The 19,226-nt window shown below is 44.4% G+C and overlaps 1 long non-coding RNA gene across 1 annotated transcript in view; it reads left to right on the top strand.

Annotated features, from left to right (window-relative positions):
- The window catches only part of LOC148134110 (uncharacterized), a 113,690-nt gene that overhangs the window by 77,236 nt on the left and 17,228 nt on the right, over nt 1-19,226 (top strand). The window contains exon 8 of the long non-coding RNA XR_015755911.1: nt 4,066-4,166. This is a non-coding gene — a long non-coding RNA (uncharacterized LOC148134110). The remainder of the gene's footprint in view (nt 1-4,065; nt 4,167-19,226) is intronic.

The following is a 19,226-nucleotide window of genomic DNA, read 5'->3' as shown; positions in this document are numbered from 1 at the left end:
GATGGATGTGTGGCTGAGGAGCTGGTGTAAGGTGCAGGGTTTCCAGTTCTTAGGTCATTGGGATCTCTTCTGGGGTAGAGGTGACCTGTACCAGGGGGATGGTTTGCATTGGAAGCAGAGGGACACCAGTATCCCTGGGAGGAGATTTGCTAGTGTTACCTGGCAGGATTTAAACTAGTTTGGCAGGAAGTTGAGACTCTAAATAAGCTAGGGGCCATCAACTAGTCAGGGGAAAATACATCAGCCATCGAGAGCAAATTTCCTATCCAGGATATCTGGGACACTGTATAGGAGGGAAAATACTTCTGGTTTTAAAGGGCATTCATTTCAACTCATGAGGCCTGACTGGTAAGGCAGACAAGTTCAGACCATGGATTAGCTCTGGGGACTAGGATATTATAGCCAGAACAGAAACATGGCTGAGAGAAGGGCAGGACTGGTAGCTCAGAGTTCCAGGATACAAAAGCTACAGGCATGACAGAAAGACAAGTAAGTGAGGAGGGGGAGTTGTCCCTTTGATTAGGGAGGACATAAAAATAGTGCCAAGAGACGATATTGTTAAGCGATACTCAAATGAGGCAATATTGTCAAAAGTTAGAAACAAAAAGGGGATGGTCAGTCTGCTGGGATGGTGTTCTAGACCCCCAAATAGCCAGCGGGTACGAGAGGAAAAAATGCGTAGTGAGATTGCAGGTACCTATAAAAATAATAGAGTAGTATTGGATGGAGATTTTAACTTCCCATGGATTGACTAGGTCACCCAGAGTGTAAAAGGACCATACGGGGTGGAATTTGTCAAATATGTCTAAGAAAGTTTCCTAATTCAAGATGTAGAGGGCTCTATGCTACTCAGGTGGGTGCAAGACTGGACCTCCCCTCAGAAAACGAGGTCGGCCAAGTGACTGAATTGTCAGTCGGAGAGCACTTTGGGTCCAGTTACCACAACTGTCTTTATTTTAACATAGTTATGGAAATGAGTATACATTAGATTGTAAAGGGGGGATTTGGGTTCCTTAATTGAGTGCAAGACAAAAGATTGACAAACAGGGCAAGTTCATTGGGAGACCAAGAGAAGGAATGTAAGAAGATTTGAGTACAGCCATAATGACGTCATGTTGTGAAGTTATGGAATTAAATACAAACTCCTACAGGCTGTAACGTACCAAAGTAAAATGTGAGGTGTTACTCGAGCCTGAGTTGTGCTTCATTGGAACATTGCAGCTGCCCCGGACTGAAATGTTAGCATGAGAGCAAGGTAGGTTATTAAAATGGGAAACAATGAGATGGTCAGGGCTCTTCCGACAGACAGAGTGGGAGTGTTCGTCAATGCAGTCTCTGCTTGGTCTCCCCAATTTAAAGGAGACTGAATTGTGAGCAGCAATGACAGGAGACAGGATTGAAAGATTACCAGTGAAATGCTGCTTCATCTGGAAGCTGTGTGTTGGGTTGTTAAGAAATGAGGAATGAGTCAGCGATCTTTTCAAATGTCCAAATGTATTTCTTCTTACACGTAGACGACATAGTTCCACAACTTGGAGAGAGTAAGTACTACAGGTGCGAGAGGCCAGATTTAATAAACTTGGAGCTGGATAAACACAGCAGACCAGACAGAACGAGAGGAGCAAAAAGGCAATATTTTGATATTGGACCTTTCGTCAGGACTGGCGAGGGGGAGGGGAGCCCAGAAACGGAGTGATGGGATATGGAAGGGTGAAGGGTAGGTATGATGGTGGTGTATACATGTAGTTATGAGGTTACTGTGATTGGTTAGTGGGAAGGATGGAGCAGATATGTGAGTGAGAAGATGGACAGGTGTGTCTGGTCAGGGAGAAGGGACAGGGGATAAGGCTGCGTGTGGAGGGATTTTGAAGCTTCTGCAGTCAATATTGAGGCCATTGGGTATCAGCTTCAAAGGTAGACTCTCAGGTGGTGTTCCTCTGACAGTGGACAGGCTAAGGATGGGCATGTCCCCGGAAGAGTTGAAGGGGGAATTGAAATGGAAGTTAACTGGAAAGTCGGGTTGGTTGTTGTGTTTGGAGCACTGGTGCTCCATACAGAGCCTGATCCTGCACCACCAAGCACGCCTCCAACTCCCGATGTGGTCTCCCCTCTATCAGGGAGACCAAAGGGAGATTCAGGGACATATTCATGGAGCAGCTGATCTCTGCACGCTTTAACAAACCCTACATTCCAGTTGCCATTCAATTGCTCCCTCACACTCCCCCACCCCAACCTTGCTCATCCAGCGACAGATCCATCCTTGGCCTCCTCCACTGTCAGAGTGAGGCCAAATAGAAACTAGGGAACAGAACCTGATCTTTCAGCTTGAGTGCTTACCTTTCACTGGTCTCAATATTGACTTCACTGGCTTCAGAACTCTCCACCCACAGCCTTATTCCATGTTCCCCTTCCCTTACCTGACCTAAGCTGTCCATCTTTCTATTCGCATATCCGCTGCACCCTTCCCACTGACCAATCACATTATCCCCCTACTTGCATCCCCTATCGTCATCCTATCTACCCTTCCCCCAGCTCCACGCCTCTCCCTCTATTTTCTTCCCGGCTCCCCTTCCCCCGGACCAATCCTGATGAAGTCTACCAGCCTGAAACGTTGACTTTCCTGTTCCATGGATGCTGTCTGACCTGCTGTGCTTTTTCAACTTCATATGTATTGCTATATCCGCAGCAACAGATTTTATTGTGCTTTCTATACATTTTATTTTAGTCTGTTTACTGACAAGCTTATCTCAACATTCTCACTACAGGGTCAAGGAAACGGTCTCTTTGTCACGAATGCTCCTGTCTGCTTCGAAATGATTTCCTTTGTTTTAACCGTACTTTCACAATAGTATTGTAAATTTCACTATTGTTATGCTGTAGCTTAATCACACCACGCCCAATATACTTTAGAACTTCCTTGTTCTTATACTCCACGCATCTATTCATAAACGTAAGGATTCATTAAGTCCTTTTATACAACAGTTTGAACTTGCCTGGCCATTGGTAATTTCCTGTCTTCTATGTCTGTCTCTCCTTACATTTGCCAGTCCTCCCTCACTCCAAAATTTCCTGAAAAATCACCAGCAATGTCTCCACAATCACCTTCGGCATCTATTTACAACTACGGGGTGTTCTCCAACTGGTCTCACTGATTGATCCAACTTCATGTTCCCCAGCTCCTTCTCCTTACTGGTGGTCACTATACTCACCTCTACCCTCTGACTGTCTTGAAGTTCTGACATTTTGCTGGTGTCTTCCACCGTGAAGACTGTTGCAATGTATTCAATTCCTCTGCCATTCCATTGCTTCCCGTAACTATTCAAGCTTCATTTTCCAACATTCCTCTGTTTGCTCTTTACTCCTTGTCTTCCTTGTTATATATCTAAAAATCTCTTTCAATGTTCTTTTACATGATTAACAAGCGTAATATCATACTTCATCCTCTCCTCCCATTTGCTGTTCTTAGTTATCCATGCTGGAATTTATAGGCTTCGTAATCGTCTAAATTCCCAATAATCTTCACCACATTGTGCGCATTTTCTTTTACTTTTATGCTGTCCCAGAGTACATTATCACGCACGGCTGACTTGTCTTCCGCTGAATATCTTTCTTCTTACTTGGGATGAATTTCTGACGTGCTCCTGAATTATTTCCAGAAACTCCTGTCATTGCTGCTTCACCATATTCCCGTGCTCACCTCCCCTTCCAACTAACTCTGGCCAACGCCACCCTCATGTCTTTTTAGTTACATTACTCAATTATAAGCCATCTCATCCAAAAGTGAGAAATAGATGTAAACTGAAGGAGGGAGGTTTGAGAAATGGGACACGAAGAACGATTGGAGGACTTATTAACTAGACGGAAAGATAGAGACAGAGAGAGAGAATATAGACGTGGAGAGGTAAAAATAGGGAAGTCTACATGATTGATGGAAGTAGATGTGCTTCCGTATTTGGTTTGATAATTCCTTTGTGCTATGGTCCTTTGTACAGTGTATGTGCAACAGATTAATCTGTTGAAATCCTGGGTTTGATGCCAGAACCTTTATCTCCATCAATATGACAGGCACCAACTGTTGACAGAACCCAGTATATGTTTCCTGGTAGAAAATGGATTAACTGAAGCAAGTTGGAACACCAGAAGCAGGAATTTATAACATCCATCCGGTAAGAATGAAAGATTAGATCAGGTAATGCCAGAAGGAGGCAGGAGGCAGACGGTGCGTTGAGAGTAGGGGAACATAACATCTCAGCTGAAGATTACATAACATATTAGTATTTTATAAATTTTGTACATCACATGCATCATTTTTGTTAAGTATGTCTCTCGTTCATTCTGAATGTTTTGCACACATATGAACAATCTTATCTATCTACATACTCACACACAGACACACACACACACACAGACACACAGATGCACACACACCATCACTGTTCAGCCATTCCATTTGAAATGATGCTGTTTTGTTTACATCGTCACTTGCAATTCCTTCTTCTGAATATATTCTGTTTCTTTCACTGCATTTTATTTTATTCTGTCTGTCAAGGAGACATTGGGGACGTCACTTTACTCCTCATCAGTCTCCACAGCCACTGTCTTCGAATCCTTTCTGTTTCTTAACCCATGAAAAATACGTGCTGTGTCTGACCCTTGAATCCCAATAAACAGGTCAATTTTAAACAGAACACTTACTTTTGCGCTAAGGCCAAAAAAAATCTCAAAAAGAAAAGGCATATAAATTGTGCAATCATATGTTTGCATCTTTACAAACAGATTATAGAATTGCATTGTATAAACGATAAACAATTAACTGATAAGAGCTGTGAGTGTAAAATCCAGGGGAATCTGTATTTCTTGTGTATGTTCAGGGCAGTCGTGCCCAGAAGCAGTTTTTATATTGGAAGTTGTTGTGGTGGAGGAGATTTCAGTGTAGCAACAACATCTCGATTGATGCTGTGTAATTATGACTTTTCAAGCAGGTTACTATCCCATCCTCGCTATTGTTGGTGTTCCTGGTGAGTCGATCTCTGCCCATTTACTAATTCTCTAACCCATTGTGAATGTTATCGTTTTCTCTGTAGTGTATATTTGGCAAAGTTCCAAACTATTGTCTTCGCTTTCAATCACAATCTCCATTTCTATGCCATGAATTTCATATCCCTGCCTTACAAGCATCTGAGGAGAAACGAAAGTGTTCATAACCATGATTACCCCATTTTATCCTGAATGGATTCATATCGCAATATTCCATCTACCACAAAACCTGTCCACTCCCACCTTCACAATATACCTAGTCTTCACTTCTGCCTCAGCACTGTTTCTGAATAAATCGTCATCCACACCTTTCCGTTACAATTCTCTTCTGGCAACTCTTCTCGTTACACATATTCAGATCACAATCTTTTTCTTACCTCGACCTGGACCTATGCCAGGTGCAAAGTCTGAATTCAGTTTGATTCTAAAATGAGTTTCAGCATAACCTGTAACCTCACACTAGGGAGAGGACTATGCTGTCAGTGACCAGGAAGTGATAGTTTTATTGAACTGTCTGGATTCGGGAACTTTCTGAGCAGGAATGGGTGTCACGTCCATCATCTCCCATTGCAGTGTTCCAATGTATTCACACAGTGACGGAATCCATCTCTGCCTGCTGCTGAGGGTAATACCTTCGTGCTGTCTCTATAATGGAAGGTACTGAAAATGTTCTACATATAATATGGGACAGATTGACTGGTGAAAATAAGAACATGATTAGAATTAATAAAGTGAACTTACTCAAATACTAATTGAATTGAAGGTTGGCAAGTTACTGCACCAAATGAGTACCATCCAAATTTTCAGGGAAGTGGCAATACAGCAAGTGAATGAGTTATAGAGTCAGACAGGACAGAAACAGACGCTTCGGTCCAACCAGTCCATGTTAATTATCCCAATTCCAAACTAACTTCGTCCCACCTGCCCGCGCTTGGCCCATATCCGTCCAAGATGGAAATGTGTTGCTGGAAAAGCGCAGCAGGTCAGGCAGCATCGAAGGAACAGGAGAATCGACGTTTCGGGCATTAGCCCTTCTTCAAGAATGAGGAAAGTTGGTCCAGCAGGCTAAGATAAAAGATAGGGAGGAGGGACTTGGGGGAGGGGCGTCGGAAATGTGATAGGTGGAAAGAGGTCAAGGTGAGGGTGATAGGTCAGACTGGGGTGGGGGCGGAGAGGTCGGGAAGAAGATTGCAGGTTAGGAAGGCGGTACTGAATTTGATGGATTGGACTGAGACAGGCTGGGGGGAGCGGAAATGAGGAAACTGGTGAAATCCGAGTTCATCCCTTGTGGTTGGAGGGTTCCTAGGCGGAAGATGAGGCGTTCTTCCTCCAACCGTCGTTTCGCTGTGGTCTGACGATGGAGGAGTCCAAAGACCTGCATATCCTTGGTGGAGTGGGAGGGGGAATTGAAATGTTGAGCTACAAGGTGGTTGGGTTGGTTGGTCCGGGTGTCCCAGAGGTGTTCTCTGAAACGCTCCGCAAGTAGGCGGCCTGTCTCCCCAATATAGAGGAGGCCACATCGGGTGCAAAGGATGCAATAGATGATATGTGTGGAGGTACAGGTGAATCTGTGGCGGATATGGAAGTTTCCTTTGGGGCCTTGGAGGGAGGTGAGGGGGGAGGTGTGGGCGCAAGTCTTGCACCTCCTGCGGTTGCAGGGGAAGGTGCCGGGAGTGGAGGTTTGGTTGGTGGGGGATATGGATCTGACGAGGGAGTCACGGAGGGAGTGGTCTTTACGGAATGCTGATAGGGGAGGGGAGGGAAATATATCCTTGGTGGTGGGGTCCGTTTGGAGGTGGCGGAAATGGCAGCGGATGATGCATTGTACATGGAGGTTAGTGGGGTGGTAGGTGAGGACCAGTGGGGTTCTGTCCTGGTGGCGGTTGGAGGGGCGTGGTTCAAGGGCGGAGGATCGGGAAGTGGAAGAGATGCGGTGGAGGGCATCGTCGACCACGTCGGGGGGGAAATTGCGGTCCTTGAAGAAGGAGACCATCTGGGATTTGCGTCTTTGGAACTGGTCCTCCTGGGAGCAGATGCGGCGGAATCGAAGGAATTGGGAGAATGGGATGGCGTTTTTACAGGGGGCAGGATGGGAGGAGGTGTAGTCCAGGTCGCTGTGGGAGTCGGTTGGTTTGTAGTAGATGTCCGTGTTGATTCGGTCGCCTGAGATAGAAATAGAAAGGTCGAGGAACAGGAGGGAGGAATCTGAGACTGTCCAGGTGAATTTGAGGTCGGGGTGGAAGGTGTTGGTGAAGTGGATGAACTGTTCAACCTCCTCGTGGGAGCACGAGGCGGTGCCGATACAGTCATCGATGTAGCGGAGGAAAAGGTGGGGGGTGGGGCCAGTGTAGTTGCGGAAGATGGATTGTTCCACATATCCGTCGGAACCTTTCGTATTCATGTACTTATCTAAATGTCTTTTAAACGATGTAACGACAAGAAAGAAGTATTGATTACCCTACAAATTTCTTTAAACTCTGGGATTTCTCGTTCCTGCAGACTGGAAAGTAGTTATTGTTATCCTAAATATTTAAAACCGGCGTGGGAGGTAAAACAAAAAAGAGTACCTTGATGTTAGGTCTGAGAAAAATATTAGAACCTTATATGAGGGAAATTTTATAACTCGACACTTGGGAAATCATGATGTGACTTGGTACAGTCAACTTAGACTTAGAAACCGGAAAGCATCTTTGAGAAACCTGTGGAGTTTGTGTTAGTTGATGCATCCACAAAAGAGAAAGAGTGGGAGTGGTGTATTTGAATTTGCAGAATACTTGTTACATTGTTGCTAACATGTGAGCAAAGGAACTTAGAGCACATTGATAAGTTGCAGACGGGGCGTTATGAATATACCACATGGATCGAGAATTGGCCAGTGGAAGCAATGCTGAGCTGCTTGCACTTTATGGACTGAAGGCACTTACTCATGGGATATCACAAGTTTCAGTGTTTGAACCACAACAATTTGCAAGGCATAGCAATGATTTGGATGTGAGAAGTACACAGCATGCATCTCATTTTGTATTATTAAACAGTACAAGGTTGAGAAGTGTTGTTTTTCAAAAGGACCTGAATGTCCTTGATCATGAGTCACCAAAAATAGCACACCCAAGGCCGGAAGTATTAGCATTTTATATAGTCTGCTGCCCTGCATTGTAATATGATTCAAGTGCATAAGTAAAGCCGTCTTCCCGTATTTGTAGGGCCTTGATGAGAGAGTATTTGGGGCACTGTGAAGAGGTATGACTCCTTTGTAAGGCTCGATCTAATTAACACAGACAAAACTCAAGCAGGTATGAGCAGTCCAGTCCATGACATGATGACTCCATGAGGAGACAGTGATGGAACTGAGTATTTAATATGTCGTGCTAGGATACGAAGAGGGATGATTGCGCTGAAACGTGAGGGTTAGCGACTATCACATATTTCTAAAAGAGACACTTGTTAGGGCGAGAAATAATTAATTTATTAGATTTATTGTCACATTTGCCTACGTACAGTGAAAGCTTTATTTGTGAGCAGTACAGGCAGACGACAGTAAGCAAGGACACACAGATCATAGTGTGAAAAATAAACTTGGACAGAGTAAGGCGTGCAGGTTACAATGCACATGACATTCAAAAAAACATGATCAACATGAACAAGATCATCATTATTTGGAGTTACCGAGTCCATTCATCAGTCTAACAAAGCATACTTTATGTGCCTGAATGATCTATCCCCACATTAATGTGCCCTCGGCATGAGGTCCTACAAGAAAAAATTAGGGAGTTAAGAACCAACTTAACAAAGTAGGACCACAGAAGTATTAATCTCAGGATTGCTACCAGTGTCAAGTGCTAGTCAGCGTAGGAATGATCGAATAATCAGGAAGAATGTGTGGCTTAAGAGATGGTGCAGGAGGAAGGGGTTCCGATTTTTGGGATATTGGGACCGGTTCTGGGGGAGGTGGGACTGTTACAAATTGGACGGTCTACATCTGGTAGACAGTCTATATCTATATTGTGGAGCCAATGTTCGATGGAGTGCATTTGCTAACGCTGTTGGGAAGGGTTTAAACTAATGTGGCAGGGATCGGGAAGCAAATCTGTTTGGTGACCAGAAGGGAGGTAGTAACTAAAGACTAAGTAACTAGATAATGAAGTCAGCATGACTGAGGGGAAGAGGAGGCAGGAAGCGGAGGATGAACACAGAGGGACTTGTAGTTTTAATGCAAGAAGTATAATAGGTAAGGCAGATGAACTTAGGGCTTGGAATAGTACCTGGGAATATAATGTTATTGATGTTACTGACACTTGGTTGAGGGAATGGCGTGATTGGCAACTAAACATCCCAGGACATTAATGCTTCAGGCAGGGTAGAGAGGAAGGTACAGGTGGTGGAGGAGAAGCGTTATTGGTCAAAGAAGGTATCACGGCTGTGCTGAAGGAGTGCACCATGGAAGATTCGAGCAGTGAGACAATATGTGCAGAGCTCAGAAAGAGAAAGGCTGCAGTAACAATGCTGGGATTGTATTACAGGCTTCCCAACACTGATCGAGGTACAAATATGTAGATGGACCACAGAAAGATGTGGGAGCAACAGGATGGTGGTGATAGGAGATTTTAATTTTCCCAACATTGACTGGGATTCACTTAGAGTTAGAGGTCGAGATGGAGCAGAATTTGTATGGAACATCCAGGAGCATTTTCTAGAGCAGTGTAGAAATAGTTCAACTCGGGAAGCGGCCATGCCAGACCTGGTGTTGGGAACTGAGCCCACCCAGGTAGTGGAAGTTACAGTGGGGGATTACTTTGGAAATAATGATCACAATTCCATTAGTTTTATAATAGTCATGAAGAAAGATGAGAGTGGTCCGAAAGGACGAGTGCTAAACAGGTGGAAGGCCAACTATAGCAAAATTCGGCAAGAGCTGGGGAATGAGGATTGGGAACAGATGTTTGAAGGGAAATTCGCATTTTATATGTGGAAGGCTTTTGAAGAGAGGTTAATTAGTGTTCAAGAGAGAAATGTTACTGTGAAGATTATGGATAGAAATGGCAAGGTTAGGAAACCATGGATGACAAGTGATATTGTGAGACTAGCTAAAAGGAAATAGAATGTGTACATAATATCTAAGTGAATGAAGATATAGGAAGCCTTGGATGAATATTGTGAATGTAGGACCAATCTGAAGTGAGAAATTAAGAGGGCGAAAAGGGGTCATGAGATATCCTTAGCCAGCAGGATTATGGAAAACCTTAAAGCTTTTTGGTCATATATAACGAGCAAGAGGGTAGCTCGAGAAAGGGCCCACTCAAGGACAAAGTAGGAAAGACATGCTTGGAGGCAGAGCAATCGGGAGAGATTCTTAATGAGTACTTTGCATCAGTATTCACCAAGGAGAGGGGCTTCGTAAATGTTGAGGTTCGGGATAGATCTTTGATTACTCTTGGTCAAGTCTGCCTAAGGAGGGAGGAAGTGTTGTGATTTCCAAAAGACATCAAGAAGGATAAGTCCCCAGGTCTGGATGGAATCTACCCAACGTTTCTGTGGGAAGCGAGAGAGGAAATAGCTGAGGCTTTAACAGATGTTGTTGCAGCTTTCTTGAACATGGGGGGAGGTCCCTGGGGAATGGGGAATTGCTAACGGTGTCTCCTTGTTTAAGGAATAATCCAGGAAATTACAGACCTGTGAGCCTGACGTCAGTGGTAGGGAAGCTACTGGAGATGATACTGAGGGGTAGGATATATACCCATTTTGGAATAAAATGACTTATCAGTGCTAGGTAGCATGGCTTTCTGCAGGTAAGGTAATGGCTTACAAACTTAATAAAACTGTTTGAAGAGGTGACAAAGTTGATTGATGAGGGAAGGAATATAGATGTCATACAGATGGACTTTCGTAAGGTGTTCGATAAATTTCCCCATGGTAAGCTGATGAAGAAGGTAAAGTTGCATGGGTATTCTCGCTAGATGGATAGAGAACTGGCTAGGCAACAGGAGACAGAGTAATCTTACAAGGGAGTTTCTCAAAATGGAGATCTGTGATCTGTGGTGTCCCACAGGGACCCTTGCTGGGACATTGTTTTTTGTGATATGCATAAATGATTTGGAGGAAAGTGTAACTTGTTTCATTAGCAAGTTTGCAGGTGACACTAAGATTAGTGGAGAAGCAGATCGTGAAGGGGACTGTCCGAGAATACAGCAGAATATAGATAGATTGGGGAGATGGGCAGAGAATTGACAGATGGAGTTCAATCTGGACAAATGTGAGGAGATGCATTTTGTATGATCCAATCCAAGAGCGAACTATACAGTAAATAGAAAAGTATTGGGGAAAATTGATGTACAGAGACATCTAGGTCCATTGTTCCCTGAAGGTGGCAAGGCAGATCAGTAGAGTGGTGAAGAAGGTGTATGGCATGGTTTCCTTCATTGGACCGGGTATTGAATATAAGAGTTTGTATGAGACTTTAGTTCAGCCACTTTTGGAATACTGCATACAGTCTGGTCGCCACACTAGCAAAACGATGTTGATCCTTTGGAGACAATGCAGAGGAGGTTCACCAGGATGTTGCCTGGTATGTAGAGTGCCAGCCATGAAGAGAGATTGAACAAATTAGGATTATTTTCATTAGATAGACGGTGGTTAAGGGGGAACCTGATCTTTGGATGGCGAGGGATATTGAGGATCTGGTAAGGACATTAAAGAAGGCATACATTGGGTTTAAGATATCGGGCTTAAGTCAATCTTTATATGACTACACAACGTGTAGAAGCACCATTAAGGGGGAATCAGAAGCCCAAAAAGAAGGACATGACATGGATCTCTCAGAAAATGTGAAAGATAATCCCAAGAGGTTCTCTAGCCATATTAAGAGTAGAAGCGTGACTCAGGACAGAATAGGTCCCCTTACTGGTGAGCATGGCTGTCCTTGTGTGGAAACACCAGGAGGTGGGTGGAATTGTTCAATGAATATTTCTCCTCGATGTTTACTCAGGAGCAAATGATGCATACTAAGGAAATAAGGAAAACAAGTGGGAATGTTTTGGCCCGCATACATATTACCAGAGTGGAGGTATTTGCTACCTTAAAGCACAATAAGGTGAATAAATCCCCTGGGCAAGAACATGTCCATCCTTGGATGTTAAGGGAGGCTAGGGAAGAAGTTGCAGAGGCCCTTGCACAGATTGTTGCTTCATCGTTTGCCACTGGAGTGGTTCCATTGTTTAAGAAAGGTAGCAAAGACAAGCCAGGGAGCTCCTAGTCAGTGAGCGTAACATCGGTGTTAGGCAAGTTGTTGGAGATGATAATGAGAGGCAAGATGAACCAACGTTTGGAAATTCAAGATCTGATTATAAATCGTCAGCATGGATTTGTGTGCGGGAAATCATGTCTGACAAATCTTTTAAATTGTTTCAAAGAGATAACCGCGAGAATAGATAAGGGTAGGACAATGGATGATCTGTTTATGGACTTTAGTAAGACTATTGACAAGGTCCCATACGTGCAGGGTAGTCAGTGAGTTTAGGTGACATGGGATCCAGAAAGAGCTAGCTAATTGGATTCAAAATTAGCTCGATGGTAAGAAGCAGAGGGTGATGGTTGAAGATTGTTTCTCAGACTGGAGGTTTATAACTCATGGTGTCCCACAGGTGCTGAGACCTTTGTTATTTGATAGTTACATAGATGTTCTGAATGTGAATATGCAAGGCATGACGAGGGCCATGAGACATAGGAGCAGAAATTGAAAGATTCAGCCCATCGAGTCTGCTCCACCATTCAATCATGGCTAGTAAGTTTCTTAACCCCATTCTTCTGCTTTCTCGCCATAACCCTTGATCCCCTTGACAATCAAGAACCTGTCCATTTCAGTCTTATATATACTCATTAACCTGGCCTCCACAGCCTTCTGTGGCATTGAATTCCATGGATTCACCGCTCTCTGGCTGAAGAGGTTTCTCTTTATCTCCGTTCTAAAAGCTGTTCCATTTACTCTAAGGCTATGCCCTCGGGTCCTAGTCTATTCTACCAATGGTAACATCTTCACAACATCTATTCTGTCCAGACTATTCAGTATTCGGTATATTTCAATTAGATCTCCTCTCATCCTTCTAAAATCCATTGAGTAAAGATCCAGAGTCCTCAAAGTTTCCTCATCTGTCCAGCTTTTCATTCGTGGGAGCATTCTCGTGAAACCCCTCTGCACAAGTTCCAAATCTAGTGCATCTGCTCTGTGATATGGGGCCCAAAACTGCACAACATACTCCAAGCACTCCCAAGAAGGTTACTACATTTATGGATGATACAAAATTAGGAGGTATCGTTGATAGCGATGAACATTATCAGAAATAATAGAGGGATCTTGATCTGATGGGGAAGTGAGCTGAGGATTGGCAACTGCAATTAAATACAGATAAGTCGGAGGTGTAAAACAAAGATAGAGCTAATACAGTAAATGGTTAGGTTCTGAGGAGTGTTGTGGAAAAGAGGGACCTCGGACCACAAGTCCATATTCCACTGGAAGAGGCATCACGGGTAGACAGGGCGATAATGAAGGCATTTAGCATGCTGGCCTTCATCGTTAAAAGCATTGAATATCGGAGTTGGGACATTATGCTACCATTCTGTAAGTCGTTGGTGAGGCCACACTTGGAGTATTGTGTACAGTTCTGGTCAACGTATTAACCTGAAAAGAGTGCAAAGACGTTTGCCAAGGATGTTGTCAGGACGAATAGGCCAGCGTTATAAGGAGGGGTGGGCCAGGTTCGGATATCATCCCTTGGAATGTAGGAGAATGAGGGGTGTTTTTATGGAGATGCATAATATCATGCGGGCCATAGATAGGATGAATGCGTAGAGTCATTTTCCCAGAGATGAGGGACTGAAAACTACAGGGCATAGTTTTAAGATGAGAGGGGGAAGATTTAAGAAGGACCTGAGGGGCAACTTCATTATGCAGAGAATGTTTTTGAAATGGAATGGGTTGCCAGAAAAGTGGTTGAGGCTGGTACAATAGCAACATGTAAAAATGAATTAATACATTGATGGGAAGGGTTGAGAGCGATATGGTTCAAATGTGGGCAATTGGAATTAGTTGAGTGGGCAGCACAGACCAGTTTGGGCCAAAGAGCCAGTTCCCAATCTCGATCACTCTATGACTCAATGATACTCCATTTAAGTCAGTGACACAGTGACACTCCGGCTTACACCAGCCCACACCACGTCACTGTCAGGGGGGCACTCTGGGCTATGTCAGCTCACACCATGTCACTGTCTGGTGGACACTCCGGGCTACAACAGCCCACACCATGTCACGGTCAAGGGAACACTCTGGGCTATACCATCCCACACCATATTGCTCTCGGGGGACATCGTGGATAGAGCAGCCCACATCATCTCGCCATGCAGTGGCTTCTATCATTTGATTGTCGAAGGTGAAGATGTTATCTACCTGCTAGGTAATGTCCTCTATGAGGTCAGTAATCCCCATCATACGCTTGCCCTTTACTATGGAACAAGCCCGACCCTCTTTGCCGTGCAGGTAGTCGAGGGCATACCGGTTTTGCTGAGGAGATAGACGTAATTCTAAGAGCATGTCCTTACCTCCTGCTAAGTTCAAGCGGTCTCCTTGCCCAACCGGGTTAGACCACAAATAAGATAGTTTAGTTTTGATGCCGAATAATTCCTGCAGATCCTCCTCAGGAAAAGGTACTGAGAAATGTGTAAGCCACAAACTGGGCTTTACTGTTACCCAAAGCCTTACCACCTCTCTAATGCGCGCAGAATATAGGTCAAAGTGAACGTTTAGTTGGGAAACCCCAGCCCCATTCCCAGGTAGTTGGGCAGGGAACAGTCGTTATGAAAACTGCCCCTACAGCGACAGCAGAGGGATTAACTATTTCAATAAGAATAATGAAGACAGTCGCTTTGTCTTGGCTGACAAAAATAATATCCGGGTTTAGTTTAGATGATGGAGGGGGCTTCCCAATATGAAGCAGGCCTGTCTTTGTGACTACCCTGAAAATAAGGGTAGTCCATAGCTCCACAATATGGTCACACTGGGCTCTTAGGGTGAAAGCTGTTCAATAAAAAGTGGTGGGTCTTTCAGTAAGAGATGTGATTATTGTCCCAGACTGGTTCCTTCCATCCCACAATTGAGAAGATGGAGATGTTATTAGGGGTGTTATAGTAAGGTATGTGACATTAAACATCACAAAGAGCCCGAATATCCACAATAACAGAGACACACTCCTCCAGTAGGCAAATGTATGAGATGTGAGGCGCCACAGGGACACAGGGAAGCAGTAGCAGTTGGTACATTGGACCAAAGCACATGGAATAAACATAGTCACCTTCACCTAAGTGCATCCCCATCCTGTGCAGTTGTAACAAATTGGATAGGCTTCCCCGGACTTATTATAGGAATTCCACAGGCTAGCATATGGGGATAAATAATAATCAAAGGAAAGATGATACCCAATAAATGCCTAACAGGTATTCCATACTTCCATAGTTGGGGTTCAGGAGGGGGAAAGTGGTGAAAGAGTCCTTTGTTGTTGTGAGGGCATAACAGACCACTTCATTCTGGCTGAATATTTTATGATACTTTGCAAAAGCAAATTGTTAGTGAAGGACGACATCTGCCCCTTTCTCTTCTGCGACGTGCAGATTTAGACCTCCTTGAGTCGAGGCAACACTGACCAGGAACACCGAAAGGACAACTGAAATCAAACTGGCACAAAACACCTTGACAAGGTAAAGACCACTGAGACTTGTTCTGTAAATGAACTGTCCGATCTTCTTGGTGCAGTTGACCATTGCGGCAGTCATTCTTGGTAACATTCCATGCATCAAAGGAATCAGTTTCTCGGGCACATAAGGACATCTTTTCAGCTTAAAAGGGACAAAGTTTCTGATTGCTCAGGATCACATGGGCAAACAGCCCCATCTTCAGCACTAATGCCGGCGACAAGTCCACATAACAGACTAAGTTCGATTTTCATCACAATGGTCGTTTTGACTTAAGGATTAGGGTATGTCAAACAGAAGAAGAATTATGATTCGGAACATGCAGCTTTGGTTGCATTCATGGTTTGTTTCCAACTGATTCCGGTTCGTCTTCCACTTCCCCATCGTCTCCATCTCCATCATCACCATCACCACAATCTCCCCCCCTCCCCCCCACCCCCCGGACCCCAGAAGGGGCTCATCTAATGACCTTGGAATGATGAAGATGAACCCAGGCGGAATGCCCGGCGACCTTTACAGCAGTCAAGCTGGTGTGGAAACCCTGGAAGGGCCCTTGCCATTGAGATTGGTCGGTGATAGGGTGTGGTGCAGGGTTCTGTGTGTTTTCTGTATATATCTGCTTAATGACAGGAGACAGACTGGGATGGTCGAAGGTTGTGTGTATATTTCTGTGTATATGTGCTCAATGGAAGGAGAACAGGGTGGTGGTGGAGGGTTGTGTGTGTGTTTCTGTGTATATCTGTTTAATGGCAGGAGATAGGGTTGTTGTAGAGGAGTGTGTCTGATTCTGTGTATATCTATTTAAGGGCTGGAGACAGGCTGGTGGTAGAGACTTGTGTGTGTGTGTTTCTGTGTAAATGTGCTTAATGGCACGAGAACAGGGTGGTGGTGGAGGATTGTGTGTCTATTTCTGTATATATCTGTTTGATGGCAGGAGACAGGGTTGTTGTGGAGGTTTGTGCGTGTGTTTCTCTGTATATGTGCTTAATGGCAGGAGACAGGGTGGTGGTGTGTGTGTTCCTGCATATATCTGCTTAATGGCAGGAGGCACGTTGTTCATGGGATGTTGTGCGTGTGTGTGTGTTTCTGTGTATATCTATTTAATGGCCAGAGACAGGGTGGTGGTGGAGGGTTTTGTATGTATGTGCGTTTTTGTGTATACCTGCTTAAGGGCAGTAGGCAGGGTGTTCGTGGAATTTTGTGTGTGTATTTCCGTGTATAACTGTTTGATGACAGGAGACAGGGTGATGAAGGAGGTTTGAGTGAGTATATGTGTGTGTTTCTGTGTGTATGTGCTGAATGGCACGAGACAGTTTGGTGTGTGTATGTTATTGTGTATATCTGTCCAATGGCAGGAGCAGTGTATTCATGGAGTGTTGTGTGTGTGGGTGTTTCTGTGTATATCCTTTTAATGGCAGGAGAAAGGGTGGTGGTGGAGGGTAGATGTCTGTGTGTCTAAGTGCTTACTGGTAGGAGACAGGGTGGTGGTGGAGGGTCGTGTGTGTGTGTTTCTGTGTATATCTGTTAAATAGCAGGAGACAGAGTGTTGGTGGAGGGTTGTCTGTGTGTGGTTTTTTGTGTTTGTCTGTTTAATGTTGGTGTTAGCGTGGTGGTGAAAGCATGTGTATGTTTTTCTGTATGTATCTGCTTAATGGCAGGAGACAGACTGGTGGTGGTGGAGGGTTTTGTGTGTGTGTTTCTGTGTATGTCTGATTAATTGCAGGAAACAGGCTCGCTGTGGAGCGTTCTATATGTATGTGTGTTTCTGTGTATATCTGTTTAAGGACAAGAGACAGGGTGGTGGCAGAAGGTTGTGTGCATGTTTCTGTGTATATCTGTTTTAAAGTCTGGAGACAGTGTGCTGGCGGAGGGTTGTGCGTGTGTGTTTCTGTGTATATCTGATTAACGGTAGAAAACAGGGTGGTGGTCGAGGGATGTGTGTGTTTGTGTATATATCTGCTTAATGGCAGGTGACAGGGTGGTGATGGAGGGTGTAGTGTCTGTGTTTCTGTGCCTATGTGCTTACTGGTAGGAGACAGGATGGTGGTGGAAGGTTGTGCATGCATGTGCGTTTCTGCGTATATCTGTATAAGGTCAGTAGGCAGGATGTTCATAGAACATAGAACATAGATCATTACAGCGCTGTACAGGCCCTTCAGCCCTCGATGTTGTGCCGACCTGTCATACCAATCTGAACCCCATCTAACCTATACTATTCCATGTACATCCATATGCTTGTCCAATGACGATTTAAATGTATTTAAAGTTGGCGAAGCTACTACTGTTACAGGCAAAGCATTCCATACCCTTACTACTCTCTGAGTAAAGAAACTACCTCTGACACCTGTCCTATATCTGTCAACCCTCAATTTAAAGCTATGCCCCCTTGTGCTAGCCGTCACCATACTTGGAAAAAGGGTTTCCCTGTCCATCCTATCTAACCCTCTGATTACCTTATATGTCTCTCTAATTCACCACTCAACCTTCTTTTCTCCAACGAAAACAGCCTCAAGTCCCTCAGACTTTCCTCGGAAGACCCTCCCTCCATACCAGGCAACATCCTAGTAAATCTCCTCTGCACCCTTTCCAAAGCTTCTACATCCTTCTTTTCATGCGGTGACCAGAACTGTACACAATACTCCAAGTGCGGCCGCACCAGAGTTTTGTACAACTGTAGCATAACCTAATGATTCCTGAACTCTGTCCCTATATTTAAAAAAAAGCTAAATCACTGCATGCCTACTTAACAATACAGTCAAGCTGGGTGGCAACTTTCAAGGATCTGTGTACCTGCACACCGAGATCTCTCTGCTCATCTACACTACCAAGAATCGTACCATTACCCCAATACTTTGCATTCCGGTTACTCCGACCAAAGTGAATCACCTGACACTTGTCTGCATTAAACTCCATTTGCCACCTCTCAGCCCAGCTCTGCAGCTTATCTATGCCTCTCTGTAACCTACAACATCTTTCGCCACTATCCACAACTGTACTGACCTTAGTGTCCTCTGCAAATTTACTAGCCCACCCTTCTACTCAATGGTCCAGGTCGTTTATACAACACTGACCCTTGCGGCACACCACGTGTACCTGGACTCCAGGATGAACATTTCCCATCAACCACCACTCTGTTTCCTTTCAGCAAGCCAATTACTGATCCAAACTGCTATAACTTCCACAGTCCCATTCCTCCGCATTTTGTACAATAGCCTACTGTGGGGAACCTTATCAAACGCGTTGCTGAAATCCATATACACCACATCAACCAGTTTACTGTCATCGACCTGTTTGGTCACCTTCTCAAATAACTCAACATGGTTTGTGAGGCACAACCTAACCTTCACAAAACTGTGCGGACGATCCGTAATCAAATTATTATTTTCCAGGTGATTATAAATCCTATCTCTTATAACCTTTTCCAACACTTTACAAACTACTGAAGAAAGGCTCCC

This window comes from Chiloscyllium plagiosum, unplaced genomic scaffold (assembly GCF_037043375.1).
Source record: "Chiloscyllium plagiosum isolate Xiang-an unplaced genomic scaffold, Cpla_swu_hap1 HiC_scaffold_72, whole genome shotgun sequence".
In the NCBI taxonomy this organism is placed as follows: Eukaryota; Metazoa; Chordata; class Chondrichthyes; order Orectolobiformes; family Hemiscylliidae; genus Chiloscyllium; species Chiloscyllium plagiosum.
Note: the sequence above shows the minus strand (reverse complement) of the source record. Positions and strands in the feature narration are given on the sequence as shown.